General features: G+C 42.6%; 1 protein-coding gene across 1 annotated transcript in view; it reads left to right on the forward strand.

Annotated features, from left to right (window-relative positions):
• Dscam1 (Down syndrome cell adhesion molecule 1) overlaps positions 1-19122 on the forward strand; it is an 829655-nt gene that overhangs the window by 313 nt on the left and 810220 nt on the right. The gene's annotated exons all lie outside the window — the stretch shown is intronic.

The following is a 19122-nucleotide window of genomic DNA, read 5'->3' on the forward strand; positions in this document are numbered from 1 at the left end:
ATCATTCGTCCTTAGAGGTGTAATGATTTAGCTAAAGTAACAATGAGATGCCATAAGTAGCCATTTCATTTTCTAATGTAGGTGTCTGGGTTAAGATACACAAACGATCAATTCCTGTCTTAAGTATGGTATACCGGTATTTTGTGAAGGTGTATAAGAGTCCAGCTCCTGATTTCTCCCTGTATAAACAAATCTTAGGCCGGGGAATTGATCGTTAAAAGTGCGTCCGTGCCCTGGTTGGCGATAAGTTATATATGAGTGGTTCCTAAGGGGTTACTCTAAGGTTTGTTGTTGCTGGAGGGACAAGCATGGCATAGTGCTGTGTCAGAGTCATAGGGTTCAGTCCAAATGCAAACCTTAGGTACGATAAGGTAGTGATCAGCCAATATTAATGTAATTATGACTGGTAGAAGGCATATTCTAGTTTCTCTCTCTCTCTCTCTCTCTCTCTCTGTATTATATTAATCCTTATTACGGCAACTTCTACATGTTCCTCACTCTTTAATTTCATGTAGCTGACCAGAACATGTTACAGGAGTCAAGAGGAATATTCTGCCTTGTTCTCTGTTTGGTTTATGCCGTTACATGAAATTTGCGGCCATATCGATCCTCACAGCACTTCAACCTGCGAAGACGGGAAAGTCTCCGGAAAATCTCCGACGCATTCCGCGTGATAACAGGGATCTAAACATTTCAGTCATGAAATTAAAACGTGTTCATCTGTGATCCAGCTGCAACCACCCCGCCAAGCTTCACCGAAATCCTTTTTCCAGTTTCCACACACACACACACATACACACACGACCAGAATTATTGTTTATTATATGAAGAGCAGAGGCAACATGGTATAGCTCCTTTATCAGAGGCCCATTCTGAGGTGAGGCCTGTAATTGTTTAGTATTCTTGTAAGAAGTACATAAGACAAAACATTAGGCTATTATACTAATGGGATTAATTGATTGGGTTCAGTTTCTGTGAGACAATGAATATCAGGTGATACGAAGATTAAAGCATAACTTACTTCTTCATACTGAAGGGTTTAATGTCTGATTCTGTGAGTGGTGACTTAGCTGTGTTTATGTTCTTGTCAGTAGTTTGCCAGGCGCCACACATTTTATTGGTACCGGTAGTGGTTTTATTTATTTATTTATTTACTTTATGTATTTATTCAGTTATTTGTCATTCTTGAGCCTAGTTTCCATGGTGAGATAAGAAACTTTAAAATATGTACTCATCCATTATTGCCTAATTGATGTTTATATTAGATCGATAACTGGATGGAGGAGAGCACAACGCCCACGTTAGGGTTTTGCTATAAGTCACTATCATTTTGTGTTTAAATTTACACTTTCGGGCAAGCGTTTCTTATCATTCTGGTGTTTGCCTAGGCTTGAGTGTTTGAGACTTACAAGGCTAAAGACAATTTTATAGTCTGTAAAATGAAAATTTGGTCAGTCCTGTAAATGAGTAAGCTGCTTCGCAAAATGAAGCTACCGGTAGTTGAATTATGAATACCGGTATGAGTTACCTAGGGCGTGGGTAGCCTGTGATCACTTAATTACTGAATTGTCTGACAGAGGAATTGAAGTACTGTCTAGTGCCGGTATTTATCCTAATAATTACTCAAGGGAGTCTTTTTCCTTATGGTAACTGAAAATAAAAAATGAAATTAAAAAATCACAGGTACCCGGTATTCCTTCCTTTACATAATATAGCCAAGTCTTTTAAGGGTGGTCAAATTACCATTTAGCATAGATGATTACCAGTAGGTAGGTAGGTAGGCGAGGTACCGGGTAGTTAGGCAGACATTCGTAAATACGATAGATAGATCAGTTGACAAATACCGTAATTATAGTTGATAGTGGAAAGGTGTGGGGGGAGGGGTGTTAAGCTGATGTGAAACCTGGGCTGTATTTCCGTAGACTTTACATGTATAGTTATAAGGCCATAGACTTGTGTAGAGACATTATGACAAGTATGGGGAGGAGGTGGAAGGAAACACGGGTGAAATAGAGGTACCGGTAAACTTAATTCCCAACTAGTTTAGCCTGTGTCTTCTTATATACCTGAAGAAACCACAGGCATAACTAGTTGGGAATAAAGCCCTCCTCTGTTTCACTCGTGTTTCCTTCCACCTCCTTCCCGCTAGAGTAGGTTGTAATGAATGTTGTAAATGATTTGATGCCTTTATATCAAAATGGACCAAGTATAGCCTGTAAATACCGGTAGCCTAAGCATGTAAGTGCAGTTTCCCATTTTTTCGCAGTTAAGCATGATTACGGTAGGGTATTGGGTGTGGCGGGATTGGGTGGGTATGGTAAACCACACTGAAACCTACATTAGGGACTCAGCTGTGTGTGTGTGTGTGTGTGTGTGTGTGTGTGTGTGTGTGCGCGCTCATTACAGCCAAATTGGGACGAAACTCAAAAAAAGATTAATAAGATCGAACTGATTGTTTCAGTGATATTTTGATTTATGAGGGATTAAAGGTCTCCAGTCTCACTACTGCCTCTTGCACTGAGCCCGGGTCTTTATTACGTTGCAACCCTCAGATCTTTGTGTCTTCGTTTGTTTTATTCTGCTTAATGCCAAACGATTTTACTCCGCTTAGACTGAATCATAGCTCTCCTTTGCTGTGGCGTTACATTTATAGGTGCCAAAACCGGCCGTTCCCGTCAGGCACATTGCTCTATATATTGATATATATATATATATATATATTTTTTTTTTTTTTAGACGGCGCTCACGAGTCTTTTGTTCTTAATTACCGGTACTTTTATTATCCCCTCTTTTGCACATTCTTATATTGCCAGCAAGCGTCGCTGCGTTAATTAATAAAGAAATAAAAGTCGTGGTTAAAGAGTTCTCTGTGCTGTCAGTGCATGTGAACAGCACCTAATAGACCACGCCTCGATTAACTCTTCTTCATCGTGCTCTAAGTGTGGTATTGTGCACACTATTAAGAATTAAGAGGTCATCTACAATAGGAGGTCGCACATCATTGAACGGAAACATTGCCTTCGAGATTAGTACCGGTACTGATAGGGCTGGGTTAATTGAAAGTACCGTAACTAGTTTTTGTGATTGCAAATCTAGAGCTACATTTCCTTGCACCATTTTTTTTTTTCTGCAAATTTCCCCCTTATTCTGTCTGACTTCTTTTCTGGCATTTTATGTTGGAAATGGAGCACCTTGTAAAAGTAAAAATAAGTAAATAAATAAATAAAGGAACATCCCTGCAACTCCAGTTGGAATTTGATGATGGAAAAATCTAGAGAAAGTTGCAAGGTAAGAAGGAATATATCAAGAAAGGGGCAAAATAAGGTACCGGGCTAAAACCAACTCGGCAACAATTATATATACTGTATACTTGAAAGAAATGGAAATAAGGTACACCACTGTAATATCTCCCACTATGTAATTGTAGGGGAGACCTTAGTGAAGGATTTAGAAACACTCTTAAACCCCCCATTTCGTTGACGTCATGTTAATAAATTAGGGAATTGCCATACAGTTGGTTTCAGCTTCAGGGAAACCTTGTAGCTAGCAAAGACGGTAATCAGCAAATTACTGTTCATTACATAACTACATATTGGCTAATCCTCATGAGCTATAGGCTAGGTGAAAGAAGATACGGTAGAATAAATATACATATCGAGTCTGTGTCGTCATAAATGATACTTTATGATACGGTATGGCACCATACTCATAAAGCGATAGTGGCTAGGCTGTTAAAAAATAAAAGATACGGTAACAAGACACGAAATTACGAAACCAGTTTTTTAAATACATGTGTGAGTTCTGTTTGCCTTCCATCAGCCAATGTTGAATTCAATGTGCAGAATGATTTGCCGTGTCCAGTAATTTTTTCTGCTCGTACGGTAATTATAGGTATTAGCAGGAAACTCTTCGTTGCTGCTGAATTGTTTCAAGGGGAATATTGGACCGTATATTGTTATACCACGAACAAAGATTGATTGGTACTAGCCTATACACTATAACAGTAGCTACGGGCACTCTGGCCTATTCAGTTTTTCCACCAGTCGTGGAGGTGTTTGGTATATTAGCCTATATATAGGTATTATATATAGCTAGGCTAGCTATGGTGCCACCATATGTAGACCAAGTTTTCTGTTTACAGCCATCATAATATCTGTTTCAGCAGTGGACATGTTATATAGCCTAGTGGAAAACTTGCCCTTGCAGTCTTCCTCCAGCGTGAATACACCCTTGCTGCCTCGGATTGACTATTACCGGTACCGTATTGGTACGTTGAGACACTACCGGGTATGTCTCAAGAACACGACAGTCGAATGTGATTTCAGGCTTTAAATTATCTTGTTCGCCTCCCACTCACTATCTCTGTTAGTCACCATTATGACGTGGCTACCGGTATAACCTTAAGAAGACTAGTCGTTAGATAGGCCAATATGGATTGATACTGACCCCTGTGGTAGTAAAACCCCCAGTGGTGTGTGCGGGTCGGATACCGGGGTACACCAATCTTGCGTGTATAGCCTACTTGTGTCTTCATGACGGTACTTTTTTCTTTGTTTACAGAGCTTGTAGCCCTGACTGCTGCGAGGTGTCTCTTCAGCTGAATAAAATCGTCTAGTTTTAAACCAGAAACAAAATATGACTAGTACAAGTACTACCATAGCCACCTTTTACGGGATTAAGGCGTCTAGCTATAATTAATTGATAGTTTGAAAGTAGGACCATACCAAAGTTTAAGGCACTGTAAACCACAATAATTCTACTTTATCATTGCATATAGCCTGCCGGTGCTAGTATACGTAAAGCGATAGCGGTGCTCAAAGTTAATCCATGAAACCAAGTAAGTTTTCCCTTTCACCTGACTAGGCTAGTCGCACGGTACGGTATAGCCTACGATACGTAGGCTATATTCCAGCTTTCTTGTTTGACCAAGTTGAAGTGTTTCAGTAGTTAAGAATGTTTCCAGTTGGTGTGAGGTTGACATTATAGTGTGACATATTACACAGGACACCTGCAGTGTTGGGTTTTGGATTGCAGTACTCTAGCTACAGAAGATTTGGTACCAGGAGGATGTTATTGTAAGCTAATGTGCTGTAGCTACTGAATAGCTCATTGTAATGCTACACGTTGCCTGCCGGTATACTTTGTTTTACGTAGCATTTCAGCGGGGGGAAAATACCCAGTGGTACGTTGCCGGTTTTAGATGTACCCTACCAGTAGCTAAGACTCGCAGTGGACGGTACTACCATACAGTACTGTAGCTATATAACCCACATGTTTGGTAGCGTGCCTTGGGTGTTCATCATTTGCCTTTCGTGCAGCTAATTGGAGTATTATGACACCACTAATGTTCTTTGATTAAATTGAAATGTCCTTATCTTGAGTACCATACCCTTTCGTAAATGCATTCATGCTATCGCCGGCCTAATTTATTTACCTTAGGCCGGGCCTCTTGCAGTTGTGGGACTTGAAATTGACTCATGACTCACAAAGTATGATTACGTAATTTTTGCATACATTATTCATGTTTCCGGCATACAGTTAGGTTTTATTAGTCTTAGAACGATGTTGATATCGTGTTCGTTTTAGAGAATGAGAGCAGGCTTACGTGGACTAAATCCTGTTCTTCCTTTTTTTGAAATAGGCTTAGATCGAAAGATATAAGGAACGTGACTGATATTTTTTCCCCCAGTGTTCGTGAGTGGGGTTGTGGCTTGGACTGGTTTTTGTGGCATGGAACAGAGGATGGTTTGGGTTGTGGTGTGGGGTTGGGTTAACGCGTCACGTTTGGTATAATTAGCTGCCAGTACGTTTTGGAATTGTTTAATTTATTGATACCGGTGCACATTTATGTAGTGACAAGAGGCTCTTCATATAGCAAGGCCAACAGGCGTATCGTTCTGCAGTTGTCCATTCTTTTGTATTTATCATCGTCCAAACCCTACTTCCACTACCGACTCATGAATGTAGGCTAATTGGACTGAACAGGACCTACTAACAGGAAAACGTAAATGTAGTTAGGAGCAACCCAACTATTCATAAGGGCACGAAATACTAGCTGTAAGTCAAGTGAACCATACATCCATACACTCATCATTTAGGCCTCTAAGTATACCGTACGGTGTGCAATATTTTGAAACTGTAGCTAATTGAATTGCCTTTCTTGCCAAATAATAACTGTACCCTTGTATTCATAAAGTTAGCAGTATCAGGGTTCCTATTAAATGGACCACGCTAACATTCACTTATCATTCAGACTTTTAGGTTACGTTGCATCCTCCGTATGTAGGCCTAACTGGTATGGCCTTGGATCGGCTTAAGACAAAATATCCTTGTTCCTGACATCGCAATTCCTGGCGATGTTTACCTAATTATCGTATAGGGCATCTCGTAGTGAAGGTCTGAAAACATCCTCCATAACCCGTTTTGTACCAGTATTTTAATCATTGTTTCCTGCTGTCAGATTATTTCATGTAGCTGTGGTAGCTTAGAGGAACCCTCTTGAAGTGCCAGAAAGTCTCCATTTGCTTAACCAAAACATCTACTGCAATTTGCTGCTGGCTGACAATTTTGTGCATCCTATCTCGTAGTGCAAGGGTTAAGAATGACTGTAGCCTGGGTGATGATGTGGGAGGGTGTAGTGGAAGTGGAAGTAGCATTGCGACTTTAAGCACAACACTGGCAGCGCTGGGAGATGTTCGGGTAGGCTATATTCTAGAACTGTGATCCCACTAGCTTATCTCAGTAGCGTAAAATTATAATAATAAACTGTTGTGTATGTGTGCGTGGTAGTGATTCGTGTAGCTAGTAATAATAGTGGTTGTTGTAGTAAAAGGTGGAGTTATCGGAGGGGGGGAAGCCAGGGTGCCGGACTGCTTCGGTACCGAACTCTCCATCCTTGTTGCCTAAAGTTGCCATAGAGTTTTATTCTGTCGGGTTTGCTGTCGGTGTTTGCCGCTGTTGTCATTCACATAATCCTCTTTTCAATCAAGTATATGTATAGTATTGCCGTAGATATTAGGGACTTGTGTTCGTAAATGGGTTTGCTTGTCTACTTTAAAGGCAAAATGGAATCTCACTCTCTACCAATCGATCTGAACGTAGCTAAGGGGTGTTTTTGCATATATATACGTTTTTCTTTCAAAAAACTTCGTCTAGTTGTCTTTCCCGCCATCGTCTCGACTGGAGAGGCACGTTTCTCATGCGCTGACTCAGGCCACGAGGGTATGAGGATCCCGGGCGGTTAATGAGTAAACAGTGGCGGGTGTATTGGAATATGAATGCTGTTTTTTTTTATTATTTTGAGGAAGATTTTGGAACTTCATTGCATAATGTATGTGGTTGCTGCTACCGGTAGTTTAAATGGTAAACAGGATCTAGTAGACATTGCATCAGGTTAAACTGAGTTTTATTTCGTAGGTTTGAAATGAATAATGAATTCTTAGTAGTGGAACAGAAACGGGAAAGGTGTAGAAATGGCTTTGGCGCAGAAATGGTCTTCACGTAGAAGTCGGCGTTGAAGCTGTCTTGGCGTTGAAGTGGCCTTAGTATTGAAGTGGTCTTGGCGTAGAAGCGATCCTGGCGTTAAAGTGACTTTGGTGATGAGGTGTCTAGCTAGATTGGTCAGTTGGTTGAAATGCTTGACCCAGGAATGGAGGAAGGGTCACGTCAAAGGGAGGTCCTTTATACAGGAAACCAAATGTCTAACCTGATACGAGTAGAGGAAAAGTAAATTCCGGGAAAAAACGGTAATGTCAGGTAGAGGTAGGACAGAAGAGAAGAGCACAGTAGGAGAGAAAGATTGGAGACAAAAGGGTAATTTTTAGTTTCCTTTTACGACAAACAGGGACACTGGGAAAGTATTTCCCCCCACCCTCCCCAGGGGGGATTTATTTCTTAGCTATTATAGTTGTAGTATTGATGAGTACATGGATGTAGGCTTAGCGAATACAGAAGCGTATGGCCCATTTTCCGTAGGTAGGCCTACCACCGCTGGTCCACTAATGGTACAGGTAGTTCGTCTTACGTTCGTGTTTCCTTTTCCTCTTTGTAGATCCTGCCCACCCCATTTATAATACGGCAGTGGGAAATTGGGCTAGAATGATAATATAGATCTGTACTGATATCATTTATGGAAATGATGACACTGTGTTTCGATACCCTAGGCGGTTTACTGGCACTGGTTGGGCAGATGTGCACGTTGGTGCCATATATGAAGTGATAATACCGTAGAAGTCTTGCAGTTGTAAGGTCTTGTGGAGCATCGTCATTAGCGTATAGTGAAGCACTAGAAGGCTCGTATTCTCGTGGGCTTGGGAGACTCCTTAGCATTTCCTTATTTCTGTACATTGGTTAGTATTAGGCCTTTTATCTTCTGGCGGTTGTTACTTAGACTACACAGTAGGTTACCACATTCAAATCAATGGACATATTAAAATTTAATAACTTGTAAGTGGTAACTAATAGTAATAGGGTAGTACAGGTCATAGTAAAAAACTGGATAACTGTAGTCGATGGTTAGTAGGAAAATGTTGAGGCTTTGTGGGCAGTTGTGGAGGAGTGCTGAGGGCTTTGGGAAAGCAAGGAGGGCTTTGGGCTACGATTGATGAGAACAGAAATTTTGGGATTGTGGGCGAGAGTGAGGTGTTGAGGTATTGTGAGGAGGGATGAGAGGCAGTGTGGGTATTGTGAGGGCATGGATTGAGGGGTTGTGGGCAGGGTGAGGGTGAGTGAGAGGGCAGGGGTGAGGGAATTGACAATATCCTGTGTGGGGGTGTAAAGTGTCACCACGCGCTGCCCCCCACACCTCTACCCTCCACTGTGGAAGACATCGCCCAACCAGCACTTAGGCATACCGTATATATTTAACTTTTGTACAGATTAGGTTTGGTTAGGTTAGATTAAGTTAGGCTGATTAAATTACGTCAGGTTAAGTTTGGCTGGGTTAGATTACCGATTGGGCTGGATTAGATTAAGTTGGGTTAGATTGAGGTAGATTAAGTTGGGTGGGATTGGACTAAATTAGATTGTCAGGTTAGGTAACATTAGGTTTGGTTTGGTAAGGTGACGTTAAATCATGTTAGCCAGGGTTCAAGTTAAGTCAGGTTAGGATGGGTAACGTTAAGTTCGAGCGGGCCAGATTACGTTCGATTTAGTTGGGTTGGATTATAAGTTAAGGCCATGTTTGGTTAGGTTGAATCTACGGTATCTCGTTAAGGTGGATCATGTTCGGTTAAGGTGAGTTACCGTAGGTCAGACAAAACTAGACTGAATTAGGTTTGGTTGTCAAGTTAACAGTAAGATCTTAAGGGAATGCAAGTGACATCCTACCCCACTGTATAGGCAACCGGTACTCGTAACTAATTTGAGTTAGGGCACGGTCACACGGTACCATAACAGCAGCCTGGATAAAGAGATATCAGGGAAATTTATGTTGCTACATAACGTACCTGGTGTATACAGTGAAGCTGGCCAAACCTTCACATATAAGGGATAAATAAAGTAGCTACAGAGAGGTCTGAAGTGATTATATATATATATATATATATATATAGAGAGAGAGAGAGAGAGAGAGAGAGAGAGAGAGAGAGAGAGAGATACAGATAGATAGGTAGATAGATAGAGGTATATATACACACACCGGTGTGTGTGTGTGTGTGTGTGTGTGTGTGTGTGTGTGTGTGTGTGTGTGTGTGTGTGTGTGTGATTTATTTTTGAGGTACCTTGACATATGAATTCACCGAGCATAATGAATGTACTCTATTACTGTGCTGAACCGTCTCCCGTACCTCACCCCAACCAGGACTTCTCCCATACTGTGGTTTCGTCAACCATAATATTGTAGGAAGTAGACCTAGCCAACCGTATTGTTTTTAGGTACACAGACTTTAAAAGGTTCAGTTGGAAAAGAATTAAAGTAGCTACGTATTTGTGAGGATCAGTTAACAAGAGGAAGTTATATATAGCCTACGGTAATAGAGGAGTGGGATGAAAACTAAATTATGACTAGCCTAATCATTATTGTCATAATAGGCTAAGTGACAGTGTCAGCATTCAACTTTGTTCCTGCTCGCATGCATAACCATCGGTAGTACCGTATCACTTCAATAATTATGAGTGTGTTTAACAATAATTACCGGTACATATTAATTTCACAATAGCGGCACACCAAAAGGTTGTCGCGTGGTGACTAACCAGTGAGTGGCCTTTGACGTCACTCCTCTCTCCCCCGCCCCACTCCGCCTGTTTCTTCCTCTTGACTGAAACTGCATTCCTCAAGTTTTTGTCATCGCCCACTTAAAGGAAGCTTACCTCTTCGGATGTCGTTGTATTAACTTCTTTTCATATATAGGCTGCGTAGGCTAAGACTTAAGGGCTGTAACCTACAGTACGGTACTGTATTAGCCTAGGCTATAATGTGAAGCGAGTGGAGACAATCCCACACCTTTCCTGCCCAGCACTAATACGAGAGTTACCGGTAATAAGTATTCTCAGTCTTTCCCGAGACTAATGATCAATTCTGGAATTGTCTTTCTCAGTCGGACTTGCCTTCTGTCTGACAACTTCAGTCTTGAAATTCATTATATCCAGGCATCTCATATAAGCAGATCTTGGCTTTGGCTTTCTTTCATTGAACGCTCTTGGAAGCTATATCTTTCGTAGGCCCTGTTGTCCCCCCCCCTCTCTCTCTCTCTCTCTCTCTCTCTCTCTCTCTGTCAGATTATGATACCGTACCGGTACCGTAGTAAAATAAGACTACCGTACTGGATATCAGATGCTGGACGGTGTGTTTTTAGCTTTATGTTAATAGGCTAGCCTAATTCTTTCATAGCTTATGTGGGAAAATGAATACGGGTACTAGTACTGGAACAGGAATGATTTTATTGCCATACTGTGTACATATATTTAGCAAAAGTGAATCCTGCAGTGGGCCATTGCAGCTTAGATTGTTCATAAATATATAGGAGAGTGGAGTGGCTGGGAGTATGGTGGTGGAGGAACGTGGGTGGTGAGGAAAGGTCAGGGTGGAGTAAAACAGGAAGTGTTGTAGCAGCCAAGCTTAGCCTAGGTGGTAAGGGAAGTTACTTAGAAGATTTACCCAAGCTGCTGGTGGAGAAAGTAAGTGATAGTAAAGAAGAGGATGGAAGTACCGTTAAATATACCGGCAGTGTACTGGTAGTAAGGGTAAGCCTTAATTGTTATGTGTAGGCTGGGTGGCAGGGGTGGGATGAAAGAGTTACAGTAGTTATGGTTGTTATTGCCATTGGAGTTAGCTAATTATAGGTACGATACGATATGAAGAACGTGATGGCGCAAGTGGAGAAGTACCATATCTTGATGGTGTTAAAGGAGTACTGTTAACAAATTTAGTGGTGTAACTGGTAGGTGGGAGGGAGTTAAGTTATTGGAGAAGGTGGGAAGTGGGGGAAAAAATACCGTAGTTAATTATAGTCCTTTGGTGGGTACCGTAGGCGATAATGGTGTTGATATGTGTCCATAATGGAAGTCGTGTATCTGGTCATCTTGTTGGGTAGCCCACCTTAAGTACCAGTACCTTAGTATAACCAGTGACAACTATAGATACCGGTACTAGTGGTGGTAGGCCTATGCTGTGGGTGGTAGTGGTGGTGTTTGTTGGGAATGGAGGCGACATAGGAGGAAGCTGCGGCACCCGAGGGAGGGAGATATAACCATTAGCAGTGTAGAGTGTGGTGCCGGTGTAGGTTAGGTGGTACAAGTGTTGGTAGTGGTATAACCGCAGCTACTGGTATAAGATAGCTTAGGAAGTGTAGGATAAATTACCGATAATTAATACCGTAATGGTGGTGACTGTGTTCGTGATAGCTACTGGTAATAACTCATGAGGTAGTGATGGTAGCATATAGCCTACCAGTATAGTAGCCGTAGATAGTACAAAATAGTTCAAAGGGTATGAGTAGCAATGTAGATCGTACTGGTAGCTATATGTGCTGTTATGGTGTTGGTGGAGGTGACAGGAGGCAGGTTGGGCTAGGGCGGCACAGGGAGGGAAAGGGTGGCGCTGTGCCAATGTTTATCCCGTAATGCCACACACTGCCACCTAGGGACGTTTGGGAAGGCGTGAGGGAGGACAATTGGGAATAGAGGACGTTTGGTATAGTGCGTAGATACCAGTTCGAATCGCAAAGCAGAGGGCTATTTTATGTACCTGTACCGGGTAATGCTGCCAGGAATGTAGACGGGTCACTTATCCTAGGATGCCCTTACAAGTACGGTAATCTACGTCGAGCCTTTGCGCTTCGCAGAGAGTGCCATTAGCCATAAGAGACTGATTGTAATTGTGTATATTTTAGTTTTTGTTGTACTTATGCTTTGTACGGTACCGAGAGGAATGTCTACTAGTGGTGGCACCAGTATAGGCTAACTGGCCAGAACAGCTGCCCGGTTAGCCTATACAGACGTCCTGCAGCCTCTTTCCTATCTCCGGAAGGGTGGATGCTGGACTATTGAAAATGGTACTTACAGCTTGCAGTCTAGGTTACTGGATTCACGTCTGGATGAGCTTGTGTCCACAACAACACCGGTACCAATATCATTTAATTATTATCCCCCCTATCCTTTAATTATTATTCCCTCCTTCAGCCTGTAACGGGATCAGATAATACCCCTAATACCATGGCAGGGTGTATCTACTTGTATGTTTATGTTGCAACATGCTTGACGGGTGTGTTGTGACCTTGTTGTCCTGGGGTTGAGTCACGTGTACTCCGGCAGTCGTGATCTGGAACTTGTTGACCCGGATTAGTGTCGTCTGGCCACTCTGAGTCGTACGGTAGCTGTTATAGGGTAAGTGGCTTTGGAGATTTCGTAACACCATTTCACCAGTGATTTATTCTGCATATTACATCTCTTTTTCATATCTTCGAACATGTTACTGATGCAAACTACATCGACATTGAAATGTACAAGAGAATGGTAAGTTGTCATATGTAAAACCAGTAATTATGGCAGAGGTATTACGAAGTCTCTGTGCAACCTAGAATATGGATTCCTGTCTCGTTGGGAAGCTGTATCTTTGTCTTGTATAATAAACAGGTTTCCCACCTACTTTCTGTTGCATTTTAAGACAGTGTTCGTGCGCGTGGTTATGGTAATCATACTGTTCCATGATAATGTTTAACCCTGTCAACCCGATTTTTTTTTCTTTCACTGCCGTGCTTGACAATCTCACCCAGCTTTTGAGAGCACACTACCTAGTGGTGTAAAAAAAAAAAAAAAAAAAAAGCAAAGTCTAATTCGTCCCGTTTCTCCCCTAGGGTGAGTTAATTTGGAGCCAGCAAGTAAACATGAAAAGACGTCATCCTTGTGAACAGGTTTTTGTAGTGAACATTTTGGCTGCCACTTTTACGATACTATATGCCATCCTTTAGTAACAGGCATTATTCGCTTCAGGTGGATTTGGTAGTCTCTCTGCTTTATGTTTCCGTCGAATATAGCTGCCTGTCTATATTTAACTACCTGACTTCAAAAGTTTCTCTCGTGGCAGTTTCTCTACCCAGCCTCTTCTGTCTACCTTTAGGAACAGATACTAGTATTGTACATTATTGTCGTTACGTACAGTAGGTGCATAGTTCCTGACTGTTCCATAATTCCACAGTGTTGTTCCATACCTCGTATTTGTTTCGTAGTTTTATAGTATACCGTATTGTTCCGTATTCCAATTCTACAGCATTGTTCCATAGCTTTATAGTACCGGTGGTGTTTGGGAGTGAAGGTTGGCGACTCCCCCTTTCACTTTCAGCCAGGTCCCAGGTCGTACGGTACTTAGACTGTTTTAGGTATTGTATCTGGAACATTGGCTGTTGCTATAACCTACCGGCATGATGTTTAACTCCTGACGATTGTGTTTATATGTGGACTGTGGAACGTACAAGGAAACATTGCACAACTTAAGCTTAGGACAGTTTATAAATACGGTCCCATGTCGTATTCAAACCGCTCTAGGTGTCCGCCCGGCTCGGTTTTCCTGGAACCTGGAACATCGCCAGTTGGTCGTTTTGAGGGGCGGGGACTTGTAAGGGGGAGGGGGAGTAAGAGGGGAGAGGATAGTATGGAGCGTGAGGGAAAGAACTGTTATGAGTGAGTGGGAAAAGAGTGTATAGGCTAAGGGATGTTACCGGCATGTTGTGGAGGTTGGTGGATACGATAAGGGATGGTTTTAAATGTGCAGGGATTCTGTGTTTGGGTGAGGGAAGAGTGTAATGGCTGGTTGTATGTTATGAAGATAGACTGTAAGGGTCGGTTGAGTATTGTGGGGAAAGACTGTAAAGAGTAGTTATATGTTGGGTTTAAGATTGTAACCTAAGTGTTGGTTGTACAGTATGTTGTGGGGAAAGACTGTTAGGTTTCATGTTGGGGGAAAGGAGAGATTGTCGAGTGTGGTTTTCTGTTGTGGGGATAGAGTGAGAGAAGGCTGTAAGGGTTTGCTTTGTGGTGTGGGAGAGAGAGAGATGGGACTGGTAAGCTGTGGGGATGGTAGTGATGTGAGAGTTTGAGTACTGAATGGTGGCGTGATGTTCCTGGGGGTTGATCGTATTGTGTAGCCTAATAAAACAAGTGTAATATGTGAACGTTATGCATGACTAAATACACGTCATAATGTACCGGTGTATTAGTGTATGGGTAACCTAAATAACTGGGTGTAGGTACTGGTAGTGGAAATGAGGAGTAGTGAGAGTATAATATTCTACTGCACCCGCCCGTCCCTAGGCCCTGTGGTGAGTCAGGGGGGACACACTGGCTCTCTTACCCTCCCTTATTGCTCACACTACCCTCCCTCCCTTTCCCTCCTCTCACTTAGCCTACCTTCATTTCTTCCTCATTCCTTTCTTTTATTCCTTCCTTCCATCTCTTGTTTTTTCTCTCGCATCCCTTTTACTTACTGTCTCTGCTCTCCCGCTCCTCCTTCCTAGTCCTTCTCTTTCCTCCTTCCCTCCTTCCTTTTATTCCTCCATTCTCATTTCCTTCCACCGTCTCTTGTTCCCACCGTATTTGTTAACATCAGCATCCTCCACTTCCCATCCCTTTCTTTCCCTCTTCATTTTTACATTCTATCTCTTCCTTCACGTTCCCCCCTTATTTCTTTCTTTCCTTCTTCCTTTACTGCTCACCCTTCTGCCTTCTATCCCTTCACCCCCCCTCCATATCCATCCTTTCCCCTTATTTCCCCCTACCCTCCCCGTTTTTCCTTTCTCCTTTCATTTCCCCCCCCTCTAAGTTTTTCCCGTCCTGTCTCTCCTTCCTTCCCTCCCCTACCGTCCTTTTCTTTCCCTCCTCTATTAAAGACCCCTCCCTCCCTTGTTTTCCCTTCCCTGCGTTCCCTAGCTCTTATTACTTTCTTTCTTTTGTCCGTCCTTCCATCTCGTCTTTCTCTTGTTTCATCCCTCCCTTCTGCCGTTATTGCCCACACTCTCAAACCTCCCTCTCCTTACCTCTTTTTCCCCTCCCATCTGTCCTTCCTACCCTCCCTCCCTTCCTTCTCGTGTTCCTTCTCTTCGTTCCTTCTTTATTGCTAACCTGTACCTTCCTCTCCCTTCCCTTTCCATTCCTTTCATTCTGTCTTTCTATTCTCTTTCCCTCCCTCCTTTTCTATTCCCTTCTTTTTTCATCCCCTATTCCCTCTTATTTCATCTCTGTCTTCCTATCCATTCCTTTCTCTCCTTCCTTCCGTAATGCCCACTCCTTTACCCTCCCTCCCTCGCTCCATTTCCCCTCCTTTCCGTCCCTAGCCTCCCTTCCCTTGTCCCTACTTTCTGGTATGGGACTTATTTCCTCTCTCCCTTCCTTTCCATATCCCATAACTCCGTCCCTCCTGCTGGTTCTAATTCCTTCCCTGCCGTCTTTTCCTTCTGCCTTTCCCTCCCATTCTACCTGCTCTCCTTTCTTCCTTCTTTCCTTTCCATTCATTTCTGTGTCCCCATTTTCCTTTCACTTCCCATCCTACTCTTCTCTCCATCCCTTCCTCTTTCCAAATCTTTATTCCGTTCTCTCCCTCTCTGTTAACGGTGTGTCTTTCCAGCCTTCGTAAGTTCTTCCTACCCCTCACTCCACCCCGCTTCATTTTTTCTTTTCTTTTTTCCTACATGCCTTCCCTTGTCCTTACTGTTTTCTTCCATATTCCTCCGTTTCCTCCCTGCCTCCCATTTATTTTCCCCTTCACTGCTTTTCCTTCCTCCCCTCCCCTCCCCTTTCTTTCTTTGTATGTACCGTACTTGCTCTCCTGTTTCCATTCATCCGTCCTCCCCTCTTCCCTTATTCCTTCCTTTCACTGGCAGCTTCTCTCTCTCTCTCTCTCTCTCTCTCTCTCTCTCTCTCTCTCTCTCTCTCTCTCTTCCTTTTCTCCTTATGCTCCATTCCTGCCTTCGCTTCCTTTTTCTCCTTTCCGTAGCTACCTTCTCTTATTTCTTTGGCTATTTCCCCTCCTTCTGTTTTTCATTCTCTTAATCCATTCTTCCTTCTTCCTTTCTTTCTCTCATTCCTTCCTTCTCTATTCCTTCTCTTCTCTTTCATTCACTCCTCCCTTTGCACCCCTCACAGCGTTTTTGATGACTCACGACCCCAAGCGTCCCTTACTCATCAATAGCACGTCCCTTACTCACCACCATTACTCATCATTCGCTTTGTTTCTCATTCACTGAAGCGACGAACTCACCAATGATCTGTTTATAAAAAACCTAAGGTTGTTTAGTGTAGCCAATCCGTACAGTACATAGATATGTTTCACCTATTGACCTATTCCTGTGCCATATATAAAGTTCATTCTGACTAACCTGGACCATCATCATCATCATCATCATCATGCTAACCCTATTCGTACCCTCTTCATGTACGGAAGAATTGAAAGCTGAAGAGGAAAAGGAGGTGAGTTTGTGTAGACTGTTGTGGATAGACGAGTGCTGCGTGCCTGCCGTAATGGGCCTGTTGTGTAGGTGACTAATACGGGCTTGAGGAGATGGGGGAAGTGGGGGGAAGGTGAAAGCACAGTGGGTGTAAGAAGAGGAGTGTGGGCTGGTGAAGCTACCGTGGGTGCAACAGTGTGTGTATTGCTCTGGGTGGGTGTTGTGTGCTGTATTGTGTTGTGGTGTACCGGTATGTTGTGCTGCAATAGGTGCTGGGTTGAGGTGTTCTGTACTGCGTTATGTTTTTGTGGGTTGAACGTCTGCTTTTCGTTTTGTAGGGTTGGATGTTGTGTCATGATGTGTTATCTGCTGAGTTGTATAATAATATGCTGTATTGAGTAATGCTGTGTTGCGTTAGGTGCTGTAGGATGCTGTGGGTGTTGTGTTATAGTGTGCTTCGTTTTATTCATCCTTGTCCTGTGTTGAGCTGAGTTGTGTTGCGTGCTGTGTTGTGTTTGAGAGGCAAGGTGGAACAATGAGCCTCGTCAGGGCCCGCCAACAAACCGCCTTGTCTGAGATGCACGCAAAATTGCCCAGGGATTTTTCTTTTAGAAACTCTGCTCTTTCCTCTAAGGAAGTGGCAGTAAAGTTGGAACGCACTCAGCTATTCCTTTATTAATCCTTTCATGACCTTTTGATTTTTTTTTTTCCAGACGGTTTTATCCAGAATAGGGGAGACCTTGTAAATGAAGGGATTAGAGACAGTTTTCACTAACTCCTTCAGTACGTTGACGACTTGTATGTTTATCACACTGCCATGCGATATTACTAAGTTTGGTGGACAGATCACTGGTCATAGCCTAGTGAATGAGTTACAATCTTTATTATACCTGCCCTAACTCTTTCATTAGTTGCGAGTACAGTACTTATTATATGCTTACAATCACCGGTTATTTTATTCAACTCCTTCAGTATGATTATTTCATTTCTTATCACCTCCAAATAGTTTTATTCATCTTTGGGATTACCTCGAAGTAAAGTCGGTGGAACATAGTTTGGACGCTCCGTGGTTGTCGTGTATTAAAGACTTCATGCCAAAAAGAAACACCTTGAAATTTTATTGTGTCTTGAGCGTGGTGTGTTTGGCAAGGCTTGTTCTTTTTTCGTAGAGGAAGATGTAAAGTTTTCTGAGTTTGGTGTGGTGGAACAGAGTGAAATGTGACAGTATGTGGGTTGGTGTGGCAGTGTAAACGATGTGATAGTGTGGTGTGTCTGTAAGATTTGGTATTGTACCACAGTGTATGGTGTGGTGTGGTGTGGTTTGCTGTGACTTGAGTTGACGGTGTGGTTGGTTTTGTGTGGTGTGGCTGTGTGAGATGTGTTATAGTCACGGCGCGCGACTCTGAGGTTGTTATTATCGTGCCCTGGCAACTACCATTCAAAAGTACGTCTGATTTCGTGTATTATGTGAGACTCATGTGATTCGTGTATAATATGTTCGTGAATAATAATATTCGTGTGTAATATATTCGTGCTTAATGTTTTGATTCAGGCATAATATGTGGTGATATGAAATCGGTCGCACTTTTGAATGGTAAGTTGCCAGGGTACGATAATGACAACCTCAGAGTCGTGCGCCGCGACTTAAAGTATATATGTGATGTGACAGTGTGATATAATATAGTGTTTGGTGTGCCTTTGTGAGATGTGGTAGTGATGATGTGTTGTGCCGGAATGGCACCTTGAGTTGTGTGACATTGTAACAGGGTGTGTTGTATGGCAGTGTGAGGTACGGTAGCTACCGTAGCCAGTGTGTGATGTGAGAGTGTGAGGCAGCTACGGTAGGACTGTTGAGATGTGCAGTTTATGTAAGGTGTGGTAGTAATGTCAGCAGAACACTGATTTTAATAAACCCCGACAGCTTTTTATCATTTTTACGGTAAAGTCTATCTTATGTCAAACTCTTCCTTTCAACGTAGAAGACCTCTCATTGTGAATGCGTTAATGAAGGCTAAATATTGGCCCAGCTCTTCAAGTTTGTCGTAAGCTGGGTGGAGAAAAAATCGTCTGCAGGTATCAATGAATGAAGAAATTGTCATCGGGGTGAAATGGTTAAAATCCGTAAATACCCACCAGTTCTTGAGGCAATACTTTCTCTCTCTCTCTCTCTCTCTCTCTCTCTCTCACTTTGTGTGTGTGTGTGTTGTCCCAAGAATTTTGAAACTGAATGTGGTATGTGAGAGAGTTT

The sequence above is a fragment of the Coenobita brevimanus genome, chromosome 25 (genome assembly GCF_032717465.1).
Source record: "Coenobita brevimanus isolate Jiangsu-jjx chromosome 25, ASM3271746v2, whole genome shotgun sequence".
NCBI classification, from domain to species: domain Eukaryota; kingdom Metazoa; phylum Arthropoda; class Malacostraca; order Decapoda; family Coenobitidae; genus Coenobita; species Coenobita brevimanus.